Source organism: Natator depressus, chromosome 20 (assembly GCF_965152275.1).
Source record: "Natator depressus isolate rNatDep1 chromosome 20, rNatDep2.hap1, whole genome shotgun sequence".
NCBI lineage: Eukaryota > Metazoa > Chordata > Testudines > Cheloniidae > Natator > Natator depressus.
The window spans coordinates 15,663,386-15,688,785 of NC_134253.1; positions in this window are offsets into that span (position 1 = coordinate 15,663,386).

The window sequence follows — 25,400 nt, forward strand, 5'->3', positions numbered from 1 at the left end:
TCCGGTTGGGGGGGAAGGGTTGGGACCAGGATGGAAAATGATTCAGCCCTCTCAGGGTGAGGTGAGTGGGCCGGGGGCCAGTTCAGGTTGGGCTTAAAAATTGGGCCCGAGCAGACCCCTACTTCTGCAGACAGACGGAAAGAGCTGTCTGTGTCCGATGCGGCCAAGGGATGACTCTGAGGGAGAGAGGATAATACCATACAACTACCTGGAGGGTGTGAACACCAAGGAGGGAGAGGAATTTTTTAGGATAATACATTTCGGTAAAAGTAGGAGTAATGGGATTAAGCTAAAAAAGGACATTCAATTTAGACTTTGATAACAGGAAAAATGCCCCAACTGTAAGACAGGGCTATTAGGTTATGACATAGTCTTCCTAGGAAAGAGGCGGAAGTTCAGTCCTTAGGGGCTTTTCAGATTAGATTGGCCAAAACAGTGGAAAATGGCTGCTGGGAATGCTCCTGCATTAGCAGGGAAATGGACTGGATGATCCAATAGGTCTTTTCCATCTCTGTCTCCTGTGAGTCTAGACATCTGTGTGACCTGCATGCCAAGGTCATAACCCACTTTGGAATGTTCAAAGCCAATCAGATCTCTGACTGGGAGAGGTTAGGGGTCAGACAGGGTCTGCATCAGATCTCTTGATTGGCTAAACATTCCAGTGGTTCTGCTTTAAAAGGCATGCTTCTGCAAACTGCAATCATAACAGACAGCTCCACTGGGGAGAAGCCCCTTCCATTCATTTTTAAATGTAAGGAGGATTTTTTTCATTGAAAATTGTCACTGACAACTTATCAATACATAAGCACTATATAATTCAAGTAATTCAAGTAATTAATCACGTGAATTAACATAATTAATCACTCTTCTTACAGTGAGTATGATAACACCCATTTTTTCATGTTCTGTGTGTATATCAATCTCCTCACTGTATTTTCCACTGAATGCATCTGATGAAGTGAGCTGTAGCTCATGAAAGCTTATGCTCAAATAAATTGGTTAGTTTCTAAGGTGCCACAAGTCCTCCTTTTCTTTTTATAATTAATCAAGTAATTCAAATAATTAAAGGAGTCAGAGGCCAAGACAAGCAGTTCAGTTGGCCTCCTAGTACTTTAATGGAAACTAAAATGCCTTCTGTGTTGGCCCTTAATAGAGAAATGGACTTTGTCGGATGCAAGTATTAATCAATGGAAAAAAGGGGTCTGAATATTCCTCCTGGGGCAATTCTGCACTACTGCACAGGTGCATAATTAATGAGCCCCGCATATTTTTATTTGTTTGCACAGTAAAAAGCTTCTGCTGAAATGCTGCTGCCGTTCCATCTCTTGCCCACCAAAGGGTGCTGTGGCAATAGAACAAAGGAGCAACTCCCTATCAGCGCAGGAAGAGAGAGAGCCTGTCTTCTTCACAGCAGGCCAGGTCAGGAGACAGGGGCTATGGGGAGACAGACAGTGTGGGATGCTGGGGTGGGGTCAGTCAGGGGCTCATAAGGGCTAGTGGGGGAGGACAGACTGGGGCAGGGGCTGAATGGGAGTGGAGGCACAGAGTTAGAGGAGGAGGGAGCTTCAGGGCCCCATAATGATGGGGGAGGAGGTGCAGAGCTACATAAGGGCAGGGGGTGGTTGGCTGGGGGCACAGAGACACATGGGGACAGGGGGAGGGGGTACAGGGACACATTGTTAGGATACAGATGTTCAGACCTGTCTGTAAAGGCCTATCATCTAAGAATTTAGGTGTATTCTTATCACTTGGCTAGTTATAGAGGTATAAAAGAAAGAATCAAAATCACTGTCTGCCAGGGTAAGGTCCTTCTCTTACTGTGACAGTCTGAGGCCCTGTTCTTAGGCTAAGGCCTTTGGCTAAGCAGCAGAGGCAGCCATAAGCTGGGAAGCGACCGGTCACCTCTTCACATTCCCAACTAGTCACATTGAAATAAGGTGCTATTGGGCTGTTAGGAACACAATCCTGTTCTGATAATGCCTATTGACTCCAGAGAAAGGGAAGGGCCAAGAAGATGTAAAAGGAAACTTAGTTTGATAGCATCCTGTCTGGCAAGAACTCACTTATCACTAGCTGGGATGTGAAATCCTCATTTCTGTGTTTGTTCTATCACTGTAGTCCCCATTTCCCCATTGTTTGTCTGTATAATCTCTGTCTGGTTCTGTGATTGTTTCTCTCTGCTGTATAATTAATTTTGCTGGGTGTAAACTAATTAAGGTGGTGGGATATAATTGGTTACATAATCATGTTACAATATGTTAGGATTGGTTAGTTAAATTTCAGGAAAAGGATTGGTTAAGGTATAGCTAAGCAGAAGTCAAATTTTACTAGATAGTCTGCAGTCAATCAGGAAGTGAGGGGGTGGGTGTGTGGGTGGGGGAAATGGGAACAGGGAATGGGGGTGTGGAAATTGGAATCATGTTTTGCTAAAGGGGGAAATGGGAACAGGGAATGGGGCTGGGGAAATTGGAATCATGTTTGGCTAAGGGCAGGAATGGGAACAGGGACACAGCTGTAAGGCTCTGTGGTGTCAGAGCTGGGAAGGGGGACACTAAGGAAGGAAACTGAAATCATTCTTGCTGGAAGTTCACCCAATAAACATCGAATTGTTTGCACCTTTGGACTTCGGGTATTGTTGCTGTCTGTTCATGCGAGAAGGACCAGGGAAGTAAGTGGGTGAAGGAATAAGCCCCCTAACACACATGGGGATGGGGGGGAGTGGGTTTCTGAGTGGGAGTGGAGGGACACATGGACGGGGGTGCAAGGACCCATGGGGGTGCAGGAACACATGGAGACAGGGGCAGATGTGCCTTACTGAATGGGAGAGGTTAGGGGTCAGACAGGGTCTGTATGGGGGGAGCTGCCTAACAATTCCTCCCCGCCCCTCCCAAAAAAACTGTTCCATACTTTTCCCACCCATACCCAGCAACGCTCCAAGTTCACACCCAGGCTCCTTCCCAGCAATTTACTTCCCTCCATTACCCCTGACTCTATCAAGCCTTTGCACTGCGCCTAAGGGGTGCAAGAAATATGGTTCTGTATTGAGTTTAAATGAATTATTACTCAGAGTTCTCTATTAACATGCATAGTAAGGAATTGGTTTGTCAAAAAACATTTCCTGAATCCTTTTTGTTGTCTGTATTCATACAGACATACTTGCTGACAGGTATTTTGAAATAAATAACCAAAAATAATTTTAACGGGTGTAATCATATTGTCTTATTTTGACAAACAAAATATGCAGAATTTTGCAGAACTTCTCAAATATTGTACGCATCATTTTTATTTTTTTCTTGCAGAATTCCCCCAGTAGAAAATATATAGATAAGGGTCCCTTCGATGTTATAATCTCAATAATATGTCATCATAACAAAGGAGTGTTGGCTAGGATTTAGAGCAGGGAGTCAGTTCACTTGGGTTTTATTCACATTCTTTGACTAACTTGCTAAGTGGTGTTGAGCAAGTTACTTAATTCCCTGTGACACAAGTCATCCGTAAATGGGGATAATGCTTCCCATTCTCACCAGGGTGCTGTGAGTCTTAATTCATTAGTATTAGGGAAGTGCTTTGAGATTTTTGGACGAAGATGCTAAAGAAGGGCAAAGTATTATTAGAAGAGATTACTGCTAGTCCGATCGTGTACTTTTACTGTCTACAGCCCATGTACTCCACTGTGTGTAAAAGGACAATGCTCTCTTTAGAGAGCATTATATCATCCTGATCTGTAAGAACAGCATTTTGCATGATGAGTTTACGCCTGAGGACAGAAGGGCGAATACTGATTCTCCTGATGGTGCGCCAGGCCAAGTTCTACACTGAATTACCCCCGTGCAGTCCCCTGTACCCCCATGAAGTCAGGCAGACTTTGGTGTGGACACCTGGAAAGCGGATGTAATTTCATGAAACTGCCCTACCTCATCCTTTTGCAGTTTCTCGAGCAGAACTGTCAGAACGATAGCCAACTTGGTCTCGGCTATAAAGGCAATCCTGAGGGCAATTTTGCCCTTATCTTGGTCACCCATATGTGCCAGGAGGGAAACAACCTCATTATAAACACCTGAAATTAAATAAAAGGATTCGGCTGGTTACCACTGATAGCAGAAATTGGTGCTGGCCTCTTTAATTCACTATCCAGTAAAGATTCTGCAGGAGCCCAAACACTGTGAGAAGTAGACCTGGGAATCCTGGAAATCCTCTTCCTTCCTCCTCATGACCAGGTTTGTTTGCTGAACTACCCAGCGTGCTTGCGGGGAAATCATAATGAAGCAAATTTGCTCCTTTCAAGTAGGTCCCCACGTAAAATAATCTTCCTTTCCCTCTTTATTGTCAATTGATGAGTTTTGATAGCATACAGAATAATAATTTAACTCTAAGCCAAGAAATAGAGCTAAAGTTAAGCACATGCTTAAGAGTTTTGCTTAGTCAGGGCCTCATTTTCAAAAATCCTGCGCACCCAGATGTACCTATTGGCTATGCTGGGAACTTTTGGGGCTCGGTATCTCTTGAAAATCAGGCCACTGTTGGAGACCTCAGTATGAATTTAGAAGCTTAACTTTAGGCCCCTTGTTTTGAAGAAAGCCTTTAATCTTCTTTTATGGTAGTTGAAATACTTGCAGAGAAGACTCATGGAACGGAGTTCATCCAGTTCATTGAATATCAGGGTTGGAAGGGACCTCAGGAGGTCATCTAGTCCGACCCCCTGCTCAAAGCAGGATCAATCCCCAACTTTTGCCCCAGATCCCTAAATGGCCCCCTCAAGGATTGAACCCACAACCCTGGGTTTAGCAGGCCAATGCTCAAACCACTGAGCTATCCCTCCCCCCTGTACAGTTGCCTGTAGAGGTCATAAAGGAATTCCCCTGCCCCCGCCCCCCCCACCCCCATGCACAATTGGTGAGGTGTACGCTGTGAGTGGGGTGGGGTGGGGTGGGTCCCTCCAACCTTCATCTGAAGCATCAGGGATTGACCATAGCAGGAGATGGGACACCTGCTAGGGTGGACCAGTGCTCTAAGATGGTTCAGAGAATCTGTTTCCTTAGCTGTCCTGCTCACATGCTCAGGGTCCAACTGATCTCCAGAGTTGTGGGTGGGAAGGAATTTCCCCCTGGTCAGATTGGCAGGGACCTTTGAATGGCAGGATGGGGCACTGATCACCTGCTAGGATAATCTGAGTATATCTGACCTAATCAATTCTCGACCATTGCAAGGGCCTCAGGCATTGGTGGAACCTCAGTCTCTCCTGTCCTCTGCCGATGGCACACAACAGTTTTGTCTCCTAAAGACTGAAATGGTTTCGTCCAAGACAAGTTTTGGGGTTCAGTGTAGGGTTGCTAGGTGAAATGTAGTGGCCTGTGAAATACAGGAAGTCAGACTAGAGGATCTAATGGTCCCTTCTGGCCTTAAACTCGAGGAAACAATGAAATAGCGGGTGTATGAAAAAAATCAGGATTTGATCTCCCATGTATCTCTTCGCTCTGGGCAGAAATTCTCCAGGAGACTTAATATTTCACAAGAAATCTGAAAGGCCGTATTTATCTGTCTCCATTGTAACAGCATTCCAAGCATGAAGGAGGAACTAACAAGATTTCCCCTTCCCAGGAAAGACTGCTTGAGGTTAGGTGATTGCCCATCCGTTATGCAAATTGCATCCTTCAGTTGTAACACCCAGATGCAAACGGAATCATAACTGTAACCTACTCTGCCCATCTGTGTGGGATGAGAAGCACTAGTGTTGCTAAGAAATGTGAGCCCATGCTTTGTTCTCTTGCATTTAAGATATTAGCAGAGCTTCATTTAGACAGCTAGAGGAGAAGTCCTTCTGCCTTTTTTGTTCTAATTTCCCCTATCTCTGATGGAGTTGGCTCCATGGATGCAGAAGACACAAAATGAGGACCCAGAACAAACATAAAACAACTGGGAGAAAAGAAGGAAGACCTCCCCCATAACATTCCCTAGAAACTCAGATTCTCAGGAAAGTTTCCAGGTCCAGAGGCTGTAGGCCGACTCCTCAACTGGTGTAAATCAACACAGCTACAAGGAAGTCAACAGAGGGACACTGGTTTACAGCAGCTGAGGTTCTGCTCATACAAATGGAGAACATTACAGCTAATCTGTATGCCTATGCTTTCTAAATGTGTGTGTGAATATAGACTGGATATAGCGAATACAATGCTGACCCTTACCTCTGTCGGTTACCTCCTGCTCACTCACAAATTTATTCATGTTTTAATCTTTCCTCAACACTTCCTCCAGTCCTTTCTCCAAAGAGCTCCAGTACTGATAGGCAGCTGGCCTCTCAGGCTGTCCTGTCCAGGATAGCCAGTTCAGAATATGCAAGCACTATTATGACATCGCTGTGACTGTGACATAGCACATAAACTGCTGCTGACCAGGTAGGTGCTGTGATGACATGGACAAGAGCCTCAAAGGTATTTAGGCTCCTAACTCGCACTGAAATCAATAGATGTGAGGAACCTAAATACATTTCAATATCTGGGCCCATCCATGTACGCAGTCCAATAGGTGGCTACATTTGCTCCAGTGTAGAATTTCTCATTCGCTCTAAATCATTTTGAATTTTGGTTCCGTCCCTCTCTCAGTTTGCCACACTTTCCAATATTGGTTTTATTGGAAAATCTGCTCCTGGTTGAATGGATAGAAAATAAAAGCACCGAACAAAGAAAGAGAAGAAACTGCCTTGGAGAATGCACAGTGACACTTGAGTGTGGTTGGTTGGTTGGAATGCACAGTGACACTTGAGTGTGGGTGGTTGGTTTCCTTTGCTTTTTAATTCGGTTGATTAAAAAGCTTGATGAAATCTTATTGGACTGTATTACAAATATTGATTTTTATATTGTTTTACAATGAATTGAAATTTATTCTTCATTTCCATGTCCTGCCAAACAAATCAACTAAATTATTTTTTGTTGCGTTTAATACAGTGTGGTGTCATATGTATGGCCATATGTAGAGCCCACACTTGATTTTGGAGATGATGTTGCCTTTAAAGCATTCAGAGTGATGACACTCTTTGTAGTAAACCACATGGAAAAAGAATTCCAGTTACATGTGTCCTTTGCTATGTATAACTGATTTTGTGCCTTACCCTTTCTGATTTTGCCCTTACACGGACACACTATTCTTTTGTACTCCTCCTTAGTAATTCATCCAAGTTTCCCCATTTTGTAGGATTTCTTTTTGATTTTCAGGTCATTACAAAACTTCTGATGGAGTCATTGGCCTCTTACTATTCTTCCTCTCTTTCCTTTGCATTGGCAGTTGTGCCTTTAATATTGTCTCCTGGAGAAACTGCCAGCTTTCCTGAACTCCTTTATGCCTTAGACTTTTGCCCCATGGGTCACTACCTACCAATTCTCTCAGGATGTTAAAGTCTGCTTTTGGCAGTCCTTCTCCTGTCATTCTCACTCCTTCCTTTCCTTAGAATCATGAAATCTATCATTCATGACCCCTTTCACCCAAATCACCTTCCACCTTCACATTCACCACCAGCTCCTCCCTGCTGGTCAGAATCAAGTCTAAAATGGCTGTCCCCCCGGTCACTTCCTCCATTTTCTGAAACAAAGCATTGTCCCCAGTACATTCCAGGAACTTATTGGGTAGTTTTGGGTTTTACCATATTCCTTTTTCAGCAGATGTCTGGGTAGGTAAAGTCCCCCATTACGATCAGGATTTGTGTTTTGCATATTTCTGTTGTTTGTTCTAGAAATGCCTCATCTCCCTCCTCTTCCTGATTTGGTGGTCTGTAATAGACCCCTACCAGGTCCTCACCCCTGTTTATTCCCTCTTTTATCTTTACTCAGAGACTTTCAACTGGTCTGCTTCTCACCTCCTTCTGGACCTCAATACAGGTTTACAATGCAATATGTCCTCTCTTTTTTTTCCTGCCTGTCCTTCCTCAACAAGCTATAGTCCTCTATACCAATAGTCCAGTCATGAGATTTACCCCATCAAGTATCTGTGATGCAGTTAAGCTCAGTGAAGATTTATGTACTAAAACTCCCAGTTCTTACTGTTTATTCCCCATTATTATTCCTCCTTGCTTGTGTGTACAGACATCTAAGATGTTAAGCAGATGCCCCCATGGATTTCCCTCTTCTTTCTCCTATAATTCTACTGCAATTTTCCACATCTACTTCTCCCCACACAGCTAGTCCTCTATTAAGGCCACCTTTTTTTACCTGGTGGCTTTTTTCACCTGCCCCCTCTGAACTTAGTTTTAAGCTCTTCTAAGGTTGGTGAGTCAGTGCATGAAGATGTTCTTCTCCTTCTTGGTCAGACGGACCCCATCTCTTCCCAGCAAACCTCCTTCCTGCAATAGCATCCCATGGTAGAGGAAGTCAAAGCCTCCCAGAGACCCATCTTCATAACCCTATTCTGTGGGCATGCCTACCATTGAGTGTGTATTGAGGAGAAAGAACACTCAGTGCAGGAGACAAGGGGACTGAGTTAAACTGCAGATGTCAGGTTCACAAACTTCCATTTTCCGTGACTAATCTCTTAAGCTAGTGGGGATGGCCACGGTATAAAAATATTTCTGGAGATCAGCATGTGATTATTTGTATTGCAGTACTGCCTCACAGTCCCAGTCACAGAGCAGGATCCCATTGTGCTAGGACCTGTACAAACAGAGAACAAGATGGTCCTTAACTGTCATTAATTAATTAACACATCTTAACAGCACAACAAACAGACAAGAGGATAATAAAGCAAGCAAAAAAGCCCCCTTTGACCAGGTACCAGCAGATAACTAATATAGTGCTACCTATTTCGGGAACTTTCTTCCTGATTCAGGGTCTGATGTGACTCAGCCCCTGTTCCATGCCATTGTGTAAACTGGGGACTCGTACATTTGCACAAGATGGAAAGTATCCAGTGGCACACCGTTGAGGCCTACTCCATTTTTAGTACATAAACAGCAGGCCACTCTGCAAGAAGCTAAGGGCCTGGTCAGCACAGAGAGTTTGCCTGTCTCTGGGCTGGTGTTCTGCAGCCCTCGCTGTCTACACCTGGCTCCATAAAGTTGGGCCTTTCCAAAATGCAGCATCAGGTAGGAGCACAGGTAATTGTAAGAATGCTTGCTCATTGCAGCTGTTACCATCCGGGCAAGGCATCCACATATAAGTCCACTACGGATGGACCAGTGATGGGAAGAGTGTTCATGCATGTGACAAGTAACACCATGAACTATGTAATGCCACAGAACAAATTAAGATCAAGAACAGAACAAGAGTATGTGTGGCAAAGCCATGACAAACACTGTGCAGGCCTCAAGGAGCTCATAAATTAGCACCTCATCACCCCAACACTGCCTCAGCTTGACTTAGAGCTTGGGCAACAGTAGACCCTCAAAAGGAGGAGGCCACAGCTTTACAGCCGTGGTCACTGTGATGTTAACTGGCTGCATTTGACAAGAGCTGGATCAGAGGTTGACTTTGAGTGTATTTACAGGGGGCAAGGTTTTCACAACACAAGCCTTGTGCACACACACAAATAGTGTTCTGCAGCAGGGCAAGCTGAGCTGCAGCAATGAGCAGCGGGATCCTGCTTGGGCTCGTAATTCATACACTTCTCTCACTAATGAGGATCAACAGATCAACCCATACTGAATGCAGCTTGACAATATACCATCACTTAAAACACATTACAGTCAGAGAGGATGATAAATATTCCATTTATACACATTATGTACAAGGCCCAAAATGACTGAGGATGCAAGAAAACAAAGCTGGTAAATACAGAAGATGCATTTGTCATAAATATAAAGGGAAGGGTAAACCCCTTTAAAATCCCTCCTGGCCAGAGGAAAAATCCTCTCACCCGTAAAGGGTTAAGAAGCTCAAGGTAACCTCGTTGGCACCTGATCAAAATGACCAATGAGGAGACAAGATCCTTTCAAAAGCTGAGAGGAGGGAGAAAAAACAAAGGGTCTGTTTCTGTCTGCCTGCCTGCCTGCTGCTGCTGCTGCTGCTGCTTGTGCCAGGGACAGAACAGGAATGGAGTCTTAGAACTTTTAGTAAGTAATCTAGCTAGGTATGTGTTAGATTATGATTTCTTTAAATGCCTGAGAAGAGTTGTGCTGAATAGAATGACTATTCTTGTCTGTGTGTCTTTTTTGTAACTTAAGGTTTTGCCTAGAGGGATTCTCTATGTTTTGAATCTAATTACCCTGTAAGGTATCTACCATCCTGATTTTACAGAGGTATTCCTTGACTTCTATTAAAAGTCTTCTTGTAAGAAAACTGAATGCTTTTTCATTGTTCTAAGATCCAAGGGTGTGGGTCTGTGGTCACCTATGCAAATTGGTGAGGATTTTTACCAAACCTTCCCCAGGAAGTGGGGTGCAAGAGTTGGGAGGATTTTGGGGGGAAAGACGTGTCCAAACTACATTTCCCAGTAAACCCAGTTAAAGTTTGGTGGTGGCAGTGGAAATTCCAAGGGCAAAGGGTAAAATTAATTTGTATCTTGGAGAAGTTTTAACCTAAGCTGGTAAAAGTAAGCTTAGAAGGTTTTCATGCAGGTCCCCACATCTGTACCCTAGAGTTCAGAGTGGGGAAGGAACCTTGACAGCATTACTGAAAAAACAGCTGCAGACTGACTCCTGCTAGCAAGAAGCTTCTGTACAATGTACAGTAAGATATTGGGCTTAACCCAACGCAGGGCTAGGCTGAATTAAAGTCAGTCAAAGTTTTGTCTGAGTAGGGTATGAGGCCCAGCTCCTCAAAGGTCTTTCGACTCCTAACTTCCACTGAAATCAGTGGAAGCTAGGAGCCTAAATCCCTACTGTAGAATTTGACCCAATAACAACAATAATAAGAATAATTTGCATTTCTAGAGAGATTTTCTTCTTCAAAGCATTTTACACACATGTTTTCTAACTCTCTGCTTCAAATAAAAGCCATTATTGACAGACAATTCTATTTTTCCGTCACAGCACAGACAAATAGGAGAGTGAAGAGAACACAGTTTATTAATGGGATTTTAAGCAGGTTCTCGTATGGAAAAAAAATTAAAGATCCAGCTCTCAAAAGATGACTCTGCTTAGCTGTGTGCCTTGTGGCTTAAAGCAGAATTCCAAGAACATTACTTCGCTTTTTGAAATGGTTTCTCAATTAATGACAACTCAAAATATCTGCTTCCACCTAGTGGTGCGGGTTTGCATAACATGTGTTGTTTGTATTCCCTGTTTTCGATATCTTTGCCTAAAAGATACAATACATCAGAATCTACTGAGACAATTCACACTTCTGCACAAAGCCACAACAGCACTAAGAATGTATGTATTTGTTAGCAAATAGGATCATTAGGGAGAAGGAAAAGGATAATCTCAGAAAGAGGCTCTCTCTTTCTCCTTCACTTTATTCTATATAGGTTTTTCTACTGTTCTCATCAATGAAGTACCTGAGCAGCTTCCTCTAGTACATTAATAATATGACTCACATCTGTCATGGTAATATCTCTTTTATTGGACTAACTTCTGTTGGTGAAAGGACTGCACAGAGTTCTCCTTCAGGTCCTTGAAAGGTTATTTCTTTCACCAACAGAAGTTGGTCCAAGAGAAGATATTACCTCAGCTAGGGTGACCAGATGTCCTAAGTTTATAGGGACAGTCCAGATATTCGGGGTTTAGGCGCCTATCAATCCCACCCCACCCCCATCACGATTTTTCATACTCACTATCTGGTCACCCTATCCCTCACCCACCTTGTCTCTCTACTAGCCTTGGAATGACATGGGAGTTTGTTCTCCTGTCACAGACTGTCCCCTGAGAAAGCTCTATCTACTGCACAGACAAGCCTCATCCTTATAGTAGAAAACTTCATGGTGCCTGAGAAATAGGCCCTGTCAGCCACAACCCTAATCCCAGGGATTTACCTGATATTTTAGATATACTGGGCCCTGGCCACTGAGCCCCTGGAAGAGAAGGACTGCGACCTGGAACCTGACTTGATGTGTTCACGTTGCAGAAGTATGTACACAGCGTCTGAAGGCAAACAACAAACAACACTTCAATGGTCACAGAATGAGGGGCCTGTGGGAAAAAATAGTATAATTGTGCAATTAAAGACTGTGTCAAAATGCACGTGCGCAGTACTCAGACTCCCTGAATCCTGGCATTTCCGAACTTTCCATTGCTCAGTTTTGCCAACTTACTAATTGTTATTTTAATGCAGATTTTTATATATTTGTTGGGCGTCTAAAGATATAAAAATACAGACATCGATTCATATCATTGTCGTGCAAACATCCCCATTTCATTGTTTGTTTTTAAAGAAAAAAGTACAGGACTAGGTTCTGGCAATTTCTGTATTGAGCTGTAAAGAAAGGTATTTTTAAGGGTTTTGAACTGTCGAAACAGAGGCCCAGAGATTGTCTCACACAGGGAGGAGTGGGTGATGCAGTGCACACTTTCCCAAGCCAGCAGAGTTGCTGGACCCCAAGAGATTCCCCCTCTATTCCTGAGCCAACCTTTGCCAGAAGCAAGCAGACAGAAGGACAAAAGTAGCTCTCCATTTTAATAAAGGCTCTTGTAATTTCCTGGGTAAACTGGTCCCTTCCATTCTTTAGCTGACTATTACTCAGGCTCTTTTCTTACTGGCGAACTTGAATTTGATTTTTCTACGTCATGGCCAGTCTTTATCGTCTCTCTTGTAAACTTGAATATGCCAATCCCTGAGAGGACGTACTTTCTTGTTTTTTCCTGATTCGGCAATCATAGCTCTGGGGATTGAGCTCCCATTTAAGGTACTTTTAATGATGACCCCCAGTCCTTTATTTCATCTATCAAGATGTTCAAAGAGAGCAGCTACCCTTCACTGAATGCCACTGCTCTGACTTTGGATTCCCTTGTAGAATGTGTGGGGCTGGGGTAGTTGTCTCAGCTGGATTCTTAATCCAGAGGAAAGACGCTCTCCCCTGTTCAATCAAGATCAGGAATGGCACATAGATTTGGGAGAAAAAGTACATTTTACTTTTACTCTATTTTCTTATTTCTCAAAAGGAACAGTACAACAAAGATAAAAACATTGTGAATAATCAATATAGGTATTGATGTATCTTGTCTGAAATGGGACAGCTGCTCTTCTACTCTCGGGATGGATGCCATATCAATAGATAAGATAAAAAGACAGGCCTAACTGAGAGACTGAACCCATATGAGGGCCAAATTCTGCTCCTCGGTTACATGAGTACGTCGCTCCCCGACTAGGGCCCAAATCTGGGTAAAGAAGAGTAAATCTGGTCCCGAGGGAGTATCGAAGAACTTCCAAACTGTATAAGGAGGGTGGTTGAGTCTAAACTATAAAGACAGTTCCAAATATGGACCGCAGTTCAGGAAAGCAGCCTTATTCATCCAAGCATATGAATGATGTAAGAAAATTCTGAAAATGTGGATCTTAGATCATGGTCATAATTTAAAAAAATTAATTGACACAGCGGACACCATTCACATTTGAAACATAAAGTAGCTTAAAACTGTCCTAGCTTGAAGTGGTTTGAAACTGCTTCAGGAAATGTGGTCCTCTTACAAGTGTAGATGTGAGGTTGCATATATGGTAAAGCCATGTATAGAGAATACATGCTGATTTTAATCCTACAGATTTCCCAAACACTATACAGAATATCGAATGGCTTATTTTTAAATCCTAATCAGAGAAAAATTAAAATGATTTGTGCAAATAATTGAATTCTAAGGATTGTGTAACAACAAACACTCTTATTTTCTAGATCTACTGAGAGCTAGCTCTGAGAGAACAAAACAGTATTTTCAGTGTTTATGGTTCTTTACTGAAGCAGGCCTATTCTTTATCTAAGAACAGGAAAACAAAAGAATTCACAATATTGTTATCCCTTTTGACCTGAGCAATTAGTGACTATTTTGGGTCTTGTGAGTTGTTTCCATTAGGGGGAGAAATGGATGATGGAGTCAGGTATTTTTTTGACACAATCCTGCTTATTTACAAAGAATGTACACAAAGTTCTGTTTCCCTAACGACAGCAGGAATAGTTTCTTGGCTCACAATTCCAAGCCTCTTTCTATCCAGCAGTCTACCCTAAAGCGCGCACGCTCTCTCTCTCTCTCTCTCTCTCTCTCTCTCTCTCTCTCAACTTTTTCTGAGATCACACTACAAATACTTCTCTGGGGCTCCTTTGTGCTTCTGCGGTGTCACACTCCCTCTCTTCCTCCCCCCCCCCGCCCCGAACCCCATCCCCCTGCATTTGCATTCAGACCCCAATGAAAGCCCATTCCACTGTATGGCTCAACTCCTATTCCAGCTTTACTTGATGGTGACTTCTATTAAGTCAGCCATCTATTCCACAAAAGAGCTTGATTGTTTTTACATTGATCCTGAATAAAGGACAACTGGTATGCCCACCAGCTTCAATAAGGCTTCCCCTTTCCCCAGCATAACTACCTGTTTTCATGTTGTTTTTATAAATCTGTATCTTGTACACGTCCGCAAAACCCACAGCATTCTTTTATTTTTACTAACCTGAAACAGGATATTGAATGCATAATTTCAGTTACACCAATGTAAATCTGTGGTAATTCATTAGAATTATTCCATATTTATCCTGGTGGCAAAATATGTTAGCACGTCACTAGAGAAAACATGACACTTTTTGATAATTGTTATTGTTGCCGGCACCCGGTGCCGAGAGGCTAAACAACAGCTGAGGTTGGTTCGCTACCCGGTGTGCTACACCCAATAATCACAACGGGGTGGAGAAGCAGAAAAGTTTATTTGCAGCTACAAAAAGGTACAGGGAGAAGAAAATCTCCAATCCTGCACCCAGAGCAGGAAGTTACACAGGCTTTTATACATCCTTTTTCCCAGCATACCTATCCAATAGCAAGCTGCCCTAAGTATCCATATAGCCAGCCAATCCAGTTCCCGGCTAGTTCCCTTGTTCTCTGTATCATTTGTTAAACCATACATAAAGCTGCTTTATTCAGCATTGTTCTTCCATATCTGCCCTGTTTGGCCTTGTTTAGTTTCAGGCAGTCTGACTCTGCAACATATTGTTGCAGATCCTCAGCATAACTGCTGCGAGTGCCTCCAGGCGGGGGGGGCAAGGACACTTGGGCCTAGTACACAGAGCTGCTGCGAGTGCCTCTAGGCTGGCGGGGGGGGGGGGGGCGCCAAGGACACCTGGGCCTAGTGCGAGGGGGCTTCATCGACACTCGTGGTCTTCCATCCCCTCGAGTTACCTAGTGGCCATGCCCCAGTGTCCCCACTCAACTCCCACATCTGAACTCCCAGCCAGAGCCCGTACGTGCTCCACCACTAGAGGCCCTGATGCAGCAAGCCACCCCTATAGAGCAAAACAAAACTACTTCCCACATGGCATTAGGATAGCAAACGATAATAGAGAAAGATAAGAACTTGCTATAACAGGGATTCTCAAACTTCATTGCACCACGACCCCCTTCTGACAACAAAAATTACTACGCAACCCCAGGAGGGAGAACCAAACCTGAGCCCGCCCAAGCCCTAGCTCCCCCGGGCCAGAAGGGGCCAAAGTCAAAACCCAAGGGCTTCAGGCCCAGGCAGGGGGTGGGGGGAGCTGTAACCTGATCCCAGGGCTGAAGCCCAAGTCTCAGCCCTGCTGCCCAGGGCTCAGGCTTGGGCTTCAGCCCTGGGCCCAGGCAAGTCTAACTCCAGCCCTGGCGACCCTATTAAAAAGGGATCCTGACCCAGTTTGAGAATTGCTGTGCAGTAACATGCACTGATTATTGGTGATGCTTGGTTTCCTCACAAAGGCATGCACAAGGTTACATGGAACTCACCAGATGGTTAAACCACAAACCAGACTGAGCACATGTCAGGAGACCGGGTTGTAGGCGGTCAGGAATAGTGGTCAGAGTGGGAGTCATGCCTAGTGGTGAGTGTCCAAATGCCAAAAGCAGGGATTGAGACAGGGCCAAAACCAAGAAGCAGGTCCAAAGATTAGAACTAGAGTCAGAATCCAAATGCCAGAGCCAAGAATCAAGTAGGGTGACCAGACAGCAAATGTGAAAAATCGGGATGGGGGTGGGGGGAAATAGGAACCTATATAAGAAAAAGACCCCCAGATCAGGACTGTTCCTATGAAATCGGGATATCTGGTCACTCTAGAATCAAGAGAGAGTCGGAGTCAGGAATCAGAGCCAAGGGTGAGAACCAGATCACCGGGGGCAGGGAAGAAGGGAGCAGGGCTGGTTCTGAGGCAGGAGCAAGGCTGGGTGTAGGACAGGATCTGGGCTGAAGCTATGGAGGAGCAGAGCAAAAGCAGGGCTTGGCAAGAGCTGAGCACAGGGAGGCAGAGAATCACTGAGCACCCAGCGAGCGACTGCTGCTGCTGAGTTGAAGAACCAGACAGCTAACTTCTTCAGCCAATCTGGCAGGGTGGTCCAAGCAGGACAGTGTCGGAGGATGGTGCCGTGGGGAAGGCGAGCAGAGCTTCATCATCGTGGGCTTGCTTCTGGACGGCGCCGTGCCTTGTGGTGCCGGAGGTCTATCTTGCCTGGTGGGAAACTGCGATGCCATCATGGCAATCAAGTCCCTGGCCACCTCAAACGTGTCCAGGATGGAAGGGAGCTCCTGCTCCTCCACCTGGCACTCTCTAGCAGGAGGATCCAGTGGCACCAGACTTGACGGATCCCTCTGCAGGCCCCAAGTCGACAGTGCTGATCCCTGCGTAGGATGCATACCGCTTATGCTGTCAGACTCAGTGCTCTGACCATGGGTGAGCGCCCTCTATTCGTCTTCTTGTGCTGCTTAGGTGGCACCGGTGATTGCGAGCCGTAGTTTCGCTAAGAGAGGCCAGAACGCTGTGCACAGAGGTGCTTAATGCCAAGTCCTGCTCGCCCAGAGCCGGCAGGGGACGGAGTGCTGCCTCCATAAGGAGTTCTTTGAGCCTGAAGTCCCTTTCTTTCTTTGTTCTCGGGCGGAGAACTTTGCAGATCTTGAAGCGATCTGTTTGATGTGCCTCCCCCAGACACTTTAGGCAGGAGTCATGGGGGTTGCCCATTGACATGAGCTTGTAGCAGGTCCCGTACGGCTTAAACTCTTGGGATGGAGGCATGTGCCGAACCCCAAGAGGGGAGGGAATTGGGCTTGGGGGAACCCCCCTCTTCTATCAAACTAATTACTGAAAACTAACACTAACTAATTAACTATTTACAGGTTAACAGAAAGTCCAATCACTGGGGAAACTGCTTGCGGAGGCAAGAGAGACACACAGCTCCAACGACCGTCAGAGGCAGTAAGAACGAATTGAAGAGGTGGCGGGTCGGCAGGGACCTATATACACCGCCATGAAGGCGCAGCTCCGGGGGCTTCACAGCTGACCCGACGGGTACTGCTTGGGGAAAAACCTTCCGACGACTGTGCACGCGGCATACGCACACCTACTTGGAATCGACATGAGCAAGCACTCGAAGAACTTGGCAGATTCCCCCACAATGAAACCCTAATGCAGGGCAGCTTTACCGTTAATCTGTGCATTAGATTAGGAGTCAGCAAGCACCTGACAGGGCTGTAGCCATGAGTGGGCCTGAGTGGGCTGCGGCCCACCCACTTAGCATCCAGGCCCACCCAGATCGGGGCTGGAGCCCCCCGAATCCACAGGCTGGGACTCCCAACACCGGGTCGGTGTCCATCCGTGTCCCGCTCCTGCCAGCGCCACATGCTGCTGCCCTGGTCTCCAGCCCTGCCCCTACGAGGTACACCCCCGCCTCCCCCAGGCAGCCTCATGGTCAGGTGCCTGCTGAGCAGTAAAGGACGGCTGGAGATGGTGGGGGAGGCCGGTCTCCCTATCCCCAACCGCCCCGTCATTGCCCACCCAGTTTCCCTGTCCTAGCTACGCCACTGCCTGTAAAGCTTTTCCTACAGAAGGAAAGTGCTCTCTTCAAATCACCACTCTGCCAGCAAAAATAGCTGAAGGCTGGTTCTTATCAGCCTTCCCTTGAAACTTCAGCAAAGCCTTAAATACAGGCCCTGGCAGAATTCCTCTGAAAGGAGATCCCGACAAAGGTGTGGTGAAGTCAAGGGGTAGTCAGTCCGTATAGCAGAGGGTGCAGCTTCTCAACCAAGAAACAGGCCTTCTGTCCCCAATATTCAGCTAAGCTCTATTCACGGTACCTCTACCACTACCCGACCACAGAAAACGTCTCATTTAAAAGAGGCTCTCTGAAAAGGCCCCCTTTGTACACTGGAAAGTGATCTCAGCAGGATTCGAATTAAATCCCATTTCCTTTACCCTTTTTAAGAACACTAGTACGGCTGCTTTAGTCTCCAGAGTGCTTTAGAAGCATTCCCAAGAGCACCTGTGTGAGACAAGTCATCCCGTCGTACTCGTGGGGAAAAAAGCGGGCACACACAGCCTGACACATTTCAGGCAAGTCACTTAATACTGAGAAAACTCTCAGGAGTCCTGCTAGAAGCTGCCGTTACGCAATAATGCTGAATTTACTCCATTTGCTTTTCCATGACAATCGTGTGATGCCACAAACCCAGGATAATGACACCATAGCAGGCTCAAGTTCAAGGAGAGGAAGAACTGGGTTACAGTCTATGCATATATTTTGTTCTCATGCAGAGACCCAATAACAACAATCGTATCTAACTCACTGATCCCCACTCCTCCAGCATCTGGACATCCCCTCACAGTCAGACCCCACTGCTGAGCTCAATCTCCCCGCAACTCAACCCCCTCCCCCCACTGAGCCCCAACTACCTTCACCTGGACTCCCAATGCAGAATCCCATTACCTTTGCAGCCAGAACCCCCAACAAGCTCCTGGGCATCCAGATCACCCACTGAGCCGCCAGCTCCCAGATTGCCCCACACAGAACTCCCTCACCCCACAGCTGGATTCGTTCCACACTCGGATCCCACCTTGTGAGCCTCTCTGTCCACACCTGGTGCACCTGGCATGGTGGGGCAGGACTCTGGGGTGTTTCTGGGGCAGACCCAATCCTTGCATTGTGTCAGGGTTGGGTGCAGCCTCACCGGTGAGTCCCTGTCCCCTGGGGGCGGGGGGGGTGGGGAGGGGCGGCTGCACAATGATCTCCCACCTCTGTGCAGCCAGTGGCTTGTGCTCTCCAATGCCATGCTGGAGCCTCCACATTTAATTAACAAATAAAATTTGCAGAATTTTAAAATATTGTGCACAGAATTTTTCATTTTTGGGTGTAGAATGCCCTTAGCAGTACTCGGCTCACACCTACAAGGCAGTACCATGGCTGAAACAGAGCACTCCAACTAAAGGTACTGCAGCCATGATGCAGGTCCACTTCTGCTATTACAGATTCACATGCTGTCAAATTGTTGTGGTCAGCTGTACAACAAAAGGATTTCACCAGAGCTGACGTGATACCCTTACTCATGGTGATTTCCACAGCCACACAGAAGAACAAAACTTGTTTTCTCGCCTCCTTCTAGATGACACTAAGTCCCAGTTATCACTAGGCCCCTTCTCTACAAATCCCTTTAAATGCGTGGACCTCAAAATGCATACAATTGTTTCAAGAGCTCTAGTTCTCAATTACTGATATAAATTAAGCAACCTCATTTTCCTTTCTACAGTATGCAGAAGATTGTTTCCCCCCACCCCCTTCCAAAACTTAGACATTTATTTCCGAATCAGCATGAATGAGATCTAGCATAAAGCACATTCCGGTTGCTGAGAACTTGCCTAAATACCCATTTCTGTTCCCACTCTTTTGTCATTGACTTTAATGGAAGTGGATTGGGCCCTAAACTAATAATCTACATTGAATGCTCATCACTAATCTCATAATTTAAAACCAAATTAAGCCCTCCCAACCTGATCACCATTGATTGAGGAAACAATTTAGATGCCAACTTGAAAAATCCCTTTCTAGAATACGAAAGAAAAGAAATGCAAAGCCTAACTTTCCAGCTGAACCACTAGGAACTTTTATCCTATAAGGAATATTGGTTGTGAGCCAATTTTCAGTCTATTTTGCAAACCATTTTCATGAACTCTAGCCTAACCTACAATGAACAATGTATTACATATTTAGTGAAGATTAATTGTAAAGAGGTTCCTTGATCAATTTTACACTTATTCCATACAGACATTCAGTTTTAAATAATTTTAGCAGGCAACTATATGGGTAAAGGACTATCAAGAAAAAACTTTTTTTAAAAAAAAAAATCAGTCTTAATAAAAATGTCAGAACAAGATATCAAAGTGTCAAAACATTTCTAGAGACAAAAATATACCCAGGCCATCTTACAAAACCTCAGACAGCAAAACATACATCAGTCTCTCATAGCTTTACGTGAACAAATATTACAGTCAAATTATACGTCTCCTCCTGGCCCAGGTGAACCAAAATATGCTGTTTACTGTCCAATACCTTCACTTTACATAAGCTCAAGCTTCCAATGAGAAGGTCAATTACTTACTGGGATAATAAATGCCAAGGTTTTGCCTGATCCAGTCTTTGCAGCTCCCAGTACATCTTTACCTTGCAACGACAAGCCTATGGTCTGCCTCTGTATCTCAGTAACCATGCGATACTGTGCTTCTTGCAAACCTAGTATTTGGGAGAGAAAAAAAAAAAGATTCTTACTTTTTGCCTTGGATAATGATACATTTTCCCATAAGGAAAAACCCTGCAGGTGGCAACATTATCTTGGAACTCTGATATTTAAAAACAAAACCTCCTGAAACAGCCAATGAAGAAGACTGATGAAAATTGGTCTTTTATTCAAATACTTTCCGAAGAACTGTTGGTGTACTTACCTTTCAATGTTTTGTTTGACAATGGGAAATCTGAAAATCTTTCAATTTCATTTGGGCTGATCTGAAACAAAAGGATTTTTAATCAATGCTAGAATATAAGAATACCATGGGATTGAAATGATATCCTTTTCATTTGCTGGTAACGTTGGTAGAATTTTTCGTGGGTTAATTCTAGGAGTACCCGGCAATCAACGTCAACCAGCTCACTGGAGGTAAAAGGTCTACACATAGGCATAGTTTGACTTCTACATTTGGGGGGCCAGCTTCAGTCAGGCCAACAGGACTCTGCATGGGGAGGGGTGCGCAAATTCCACAACTGTCGAGGCCTGCAGTTTGGGGAGGAGGGGCAACCCTCCCACCCCACAAACTACACCCTTGCATCTACAGGAGGTTTACCTAACCCTGACACTTTTTCCTAATCTAGACACATTTTAAAATGTGGAAAGTGGAGCAAAATATGCACTTATCATGGCTCTATTATGTACAGTAGCAGTTCAATCTAAGGTCTTCAGAAACATCCAATTGTAACGACAATCTAAGATACATAATCAAGGTTTAAGCATTCCCTATGCTGCTTGCCAAAAAGCCCAAGCCATGACATGCAATTAAATGCTCATACTAAATAGATGATAAAACAATATCAAACCTAGGAGCAGAATTTCTCTAGATTTTTCTGAAGCTGTCCCACCACTGGGGACTCTCTGCTTCTCTCCCTCCCCCATCCCCAGGGCCCCTGTGCTTCCCCACCCCCACCCCTCGACTGACCTCTTCCTTGCCTGCCCACCCCCAGACACCCTAGTGCAGTGGAGGAAATAGACCGCAGGAGCTGGAGGAGGGCACCTGCATGGCGCAGCAGGTAAGAGCTCCGACTATGTGCCACGAACAGACCTCTGGTACGGAACTCAAGATGGGGGTGCCCCTCCACCCTCCCTAAATGGCAGCCCTGGCCAAGGCTCCCACGGCTTCCCCACAGCTGCTTGTGTCATCCCCACACATTTGCAGGGCGGGTGCAGCAACAGGGGCAAGAGTCGCGCACTGGCTGTATGGAGGTGGGAGATCACCCTGAAGCCCCCCGCCTCCCCTGAGACATGGACTCAGAGGTGAGGCTGCACCCGACCCTGACACAGTGCCAGGGCTGAGCCTCTCCAGAAACACGCAGGGACTCTGCCCATCTGCACTGAGCTGTAATGTATCTATAGCCTGAAAAAGAAAACTCAGAGAGAAGGGAAGAAGCAGCTGATAGGGATGGGAGAGAATGGGGATGGATGGATGGAGAGAATGGTATTGGTTCCCTCTAACTAGACACAGGGATGGGTTTGTGTCTTGGAGAGAAGACGGTTTCCATTCTTCTCAGCAGACTGGGAAACCATCAAATTAAAGAGGCACTTTGTAGCCAAGTCTAACAGAAAAATGTGTGAGTCTCAAATAACATTCAGGGACCACACCTGAGCAGGAAGCCCTTCTCCTCCACCAGTAGTGAAGTAAAGGGGATGGGATTTGGCGTTCCCACCATAACACAGCCCTTGGACTCCACTGAGTAGGAAAGGAATTATTTGAAGCAAACTCTGGTTAGTAGGTTTAGTCCTCTGGTTATTAGATGTGTGGTTGTGACTATTGATAACACTTTATGATCATCTGGTGCCTTTTATCCAGAAGGATTTCAGTGCTTTACACATGGTATTATTTTATCCTTTGCTGAATTGCAGCCAGCCCTTGGATGGAACATGTCCGTCAACCTTCACTACACGTGGGGTGAAGCGCAGAGTAATCTATCTATTTGAGACTGCTGGGTGGGCATGAGTGTATGCTTTCCTCGATTAGGCTTGTTTCACTCTTGTGAGCAAAACCCATAATTGGTGGTGTATTCTTGTATTGGGTTTTGTCACGTTTGCGATGGAGCACACTATGAGACTGAATACAGCAGTGATAAACTTTCTGTTATTACTAGGGCCCTACCAAATTCACAGTCCATTCTGGTCAATTTCACAGCCATAGGATTTGAAAATAAGACAATTTCACATTTTTGGAAATTTACCCCTGAAATTTCAGGCTGTTGTAATAGTGGGGGCCCCAACCCAAAAGGGGATGGGGGAGTGTTGCAAGGCTGCTCTAGGGGCATTGCAGGATTGACACCCTCACTTCTGTGCTGCCTTCAGCAGGGATGGCGACCCCCTGCATCCAGACCTACCCCCACAGAGCCCCCCCTGCGTCTGGATCTGTGCTGAGCTCCTCCTCCCTTCATCCAGACCCATGCCCTGACTAGCCCCCTGCACCTGGACTATCCCAAATGAGCCCCCCATCCCACTGAACCCCCCAGCACCTGGACCCCCATGCTGAGTCCTCAGCACCCAGACTCCCCTGCTGACCCCCAACCACCTTCATCTGGACCCCCTGCACAGTCCCATTCCCCCTGCACCCGGAACCCTCACTTCTGAGTCCCGGCCTGCGACCAACACGGGCAAACTAGGGCCCGCGGGACCGGCCTGTCGGGCCCGCCTGAGCTCCCGGCCAAGGAGGCGAGCCCCGGCCCCTCCCCCGACCGCCCTCCCCCCATCTCCGCCCCATCCAACGCCCCCGGCTCCCTGACTCTCTCCGCAACCCCCTGCCCCTCATCCAATCCCGCCCCCCGCTCGCCGGAGCCGGTCCCGCCGCTGCAACGCTCCGCGGCAGGAGCAGCGGGCAGAGGGCGAGCGGCTGCGGGGGAGGGGCCGGGGTTCGCTCCCCGGCCGGGAGCTCAGGCGGCCGGACAGGACGTGGGCAAACGACGTCCGGCCCGCAGGACCGTCCTGTCCAATCCCCGGCCCCTCCCCCGCTGCCTCCCCTCCCCCGGGGTGTGGATAGGGGACAGGGAGTGGGGGGGGTTGGGGTCCCAGGGGCAGTTAGGGTGCGGAGGTCTCCGGAGGGGGCGGTCAGGGGACAGGGAGCAGGGGGGGTTGGGTAGGGGTTGGGGTCCCAGGGGCAGTTAGGGTGGGGGGGTCTCCGGAGGGGGCGGTCAGGGGACAGGGAGCAGGGGGTTGGATGGGTCGGGGATTCTGAGGGGGGCAGTCGGGGGGGGGGGGGAAGTGGGAGGGGGTGGATAGGGGTGGGGGCCATGCTATTTGGGGAGGCCCAGTCTTCCCTACCCGGCCCTCCATACCGTTTTACAACCCCATGTGGCCCTCGGGCCAAAAAGTTTGCCCACCCCTGCCTTAGTGACACAGTGGGCCTGGCTCATGGCTCTGAGAGTGAAGGCGCAGCCTGGCCAGTTGGAAACTGGTCCATGAGATCTCTGTGCTTCTCTGAGCCATGTGGCTCCTGATCATCGTCCGCTCTCAGACACGCCAGCATGACCCCCGGTCTGAGTCCTGTAGACCGAGGAGAGCGCTAAGCCCCTGCTGTGCCCCGTGATTCTGCTGCAGAGAACGACAACCTCTGGCCTTCTCAATGCGGCTCTCCCCTCTCCTGCCTGGGACCTGACCCATAAAGCACGCTTCCCCGGATTTTATTAGGCGTGTTTTGTAGACTGTGAAACTGAGGCGCAGAGAGGTCAAATGACTCTCCCAAAGTCACAGAGGGAGTTGGTGGCAGAGCTGAGCATGAAAAGCTGGAGTCCTGGTCCCCTGCCCACCAGGGGAGATGGTGCTCCACAACCCCCGGTGTCTTATCTGGTTTGACCTACATGGTTCCAGTGAAGGCCGGGCTGTTCATCTGCCTTTGTACGGGCAACGTGCATGAAAGGCCAGGATTCCCTGAGCCTGGGAGGAATCTGTTACCCTGAGTAATGGTGGGGCAGAAGGGGATTGAAGGCCAGAGCCTGAGAGGTGAGAGTCGAGAGGCTGCTCCCCTGTGTCCACTGCTAACTCTCCCCCTTGAGCATGTTGCTTTGGGCCAGGTCTGGCAGAGTTGCAGCCAGTTCTGCACTCTGCAAGGGCTGGGCGAGTGACGGGTGTGTGATGCGATGAAAACCCTCATCTAAGCTGACAGTGCCCAGGAGACAGGCTCTGCAGCACCAACTGACTCCCGGGCCACCTCAGCTGAGTTGCTCCCCTCTGTCACATGGGGCCAGTCATCCCCCCAGGAGGGGCACTGGGGCTGAGTAGCTGGTTTGTGGTGGGCGTGGCGTCTCTGATGAAAGGCCAAGTATTAATAACGGGTGCCCACCATACTGGCCAGCTGCCTGAGTGCCAGCATCACAAGAGTGCTGCTGCCTAGCTCTGCTGTGGGTCCAGGGCCAGGAAACGTGCTAGGGAACGGGCACTCGTGCAGCCCGCGGAGCTAACCTAGGGGCGGCTGTGTGTGAGGAGCCCAGCTTGGCTGTGCCAGGCCCCCTGTGTCCTAGTGCATGTGCAGCAATGCGGATGCACTGACAGCCAGGTGAGAGCATAGCCTGGGTATTCGGGCTGCTGCTCACAGCTGGTGTGGACACGCTGCCTCCTTTGCTATGCGAGAGACATGCCTGGCACTTCCCAAGCCAGATGCCCTGCGGCAGCTCTCAGCAGGAGCCCTGCCTTTAGACCCTGCTGCAGCTGCATTTCCTGCTCCTGCTGCTGCTGTAAGGGCAGATGCTGGTTCCTGATGGGGAGCATCTGGCAGTGCCTGTCCTGCTGGGGCCAGTCACCAGGGCAAAGTGTACTTGGCAACGA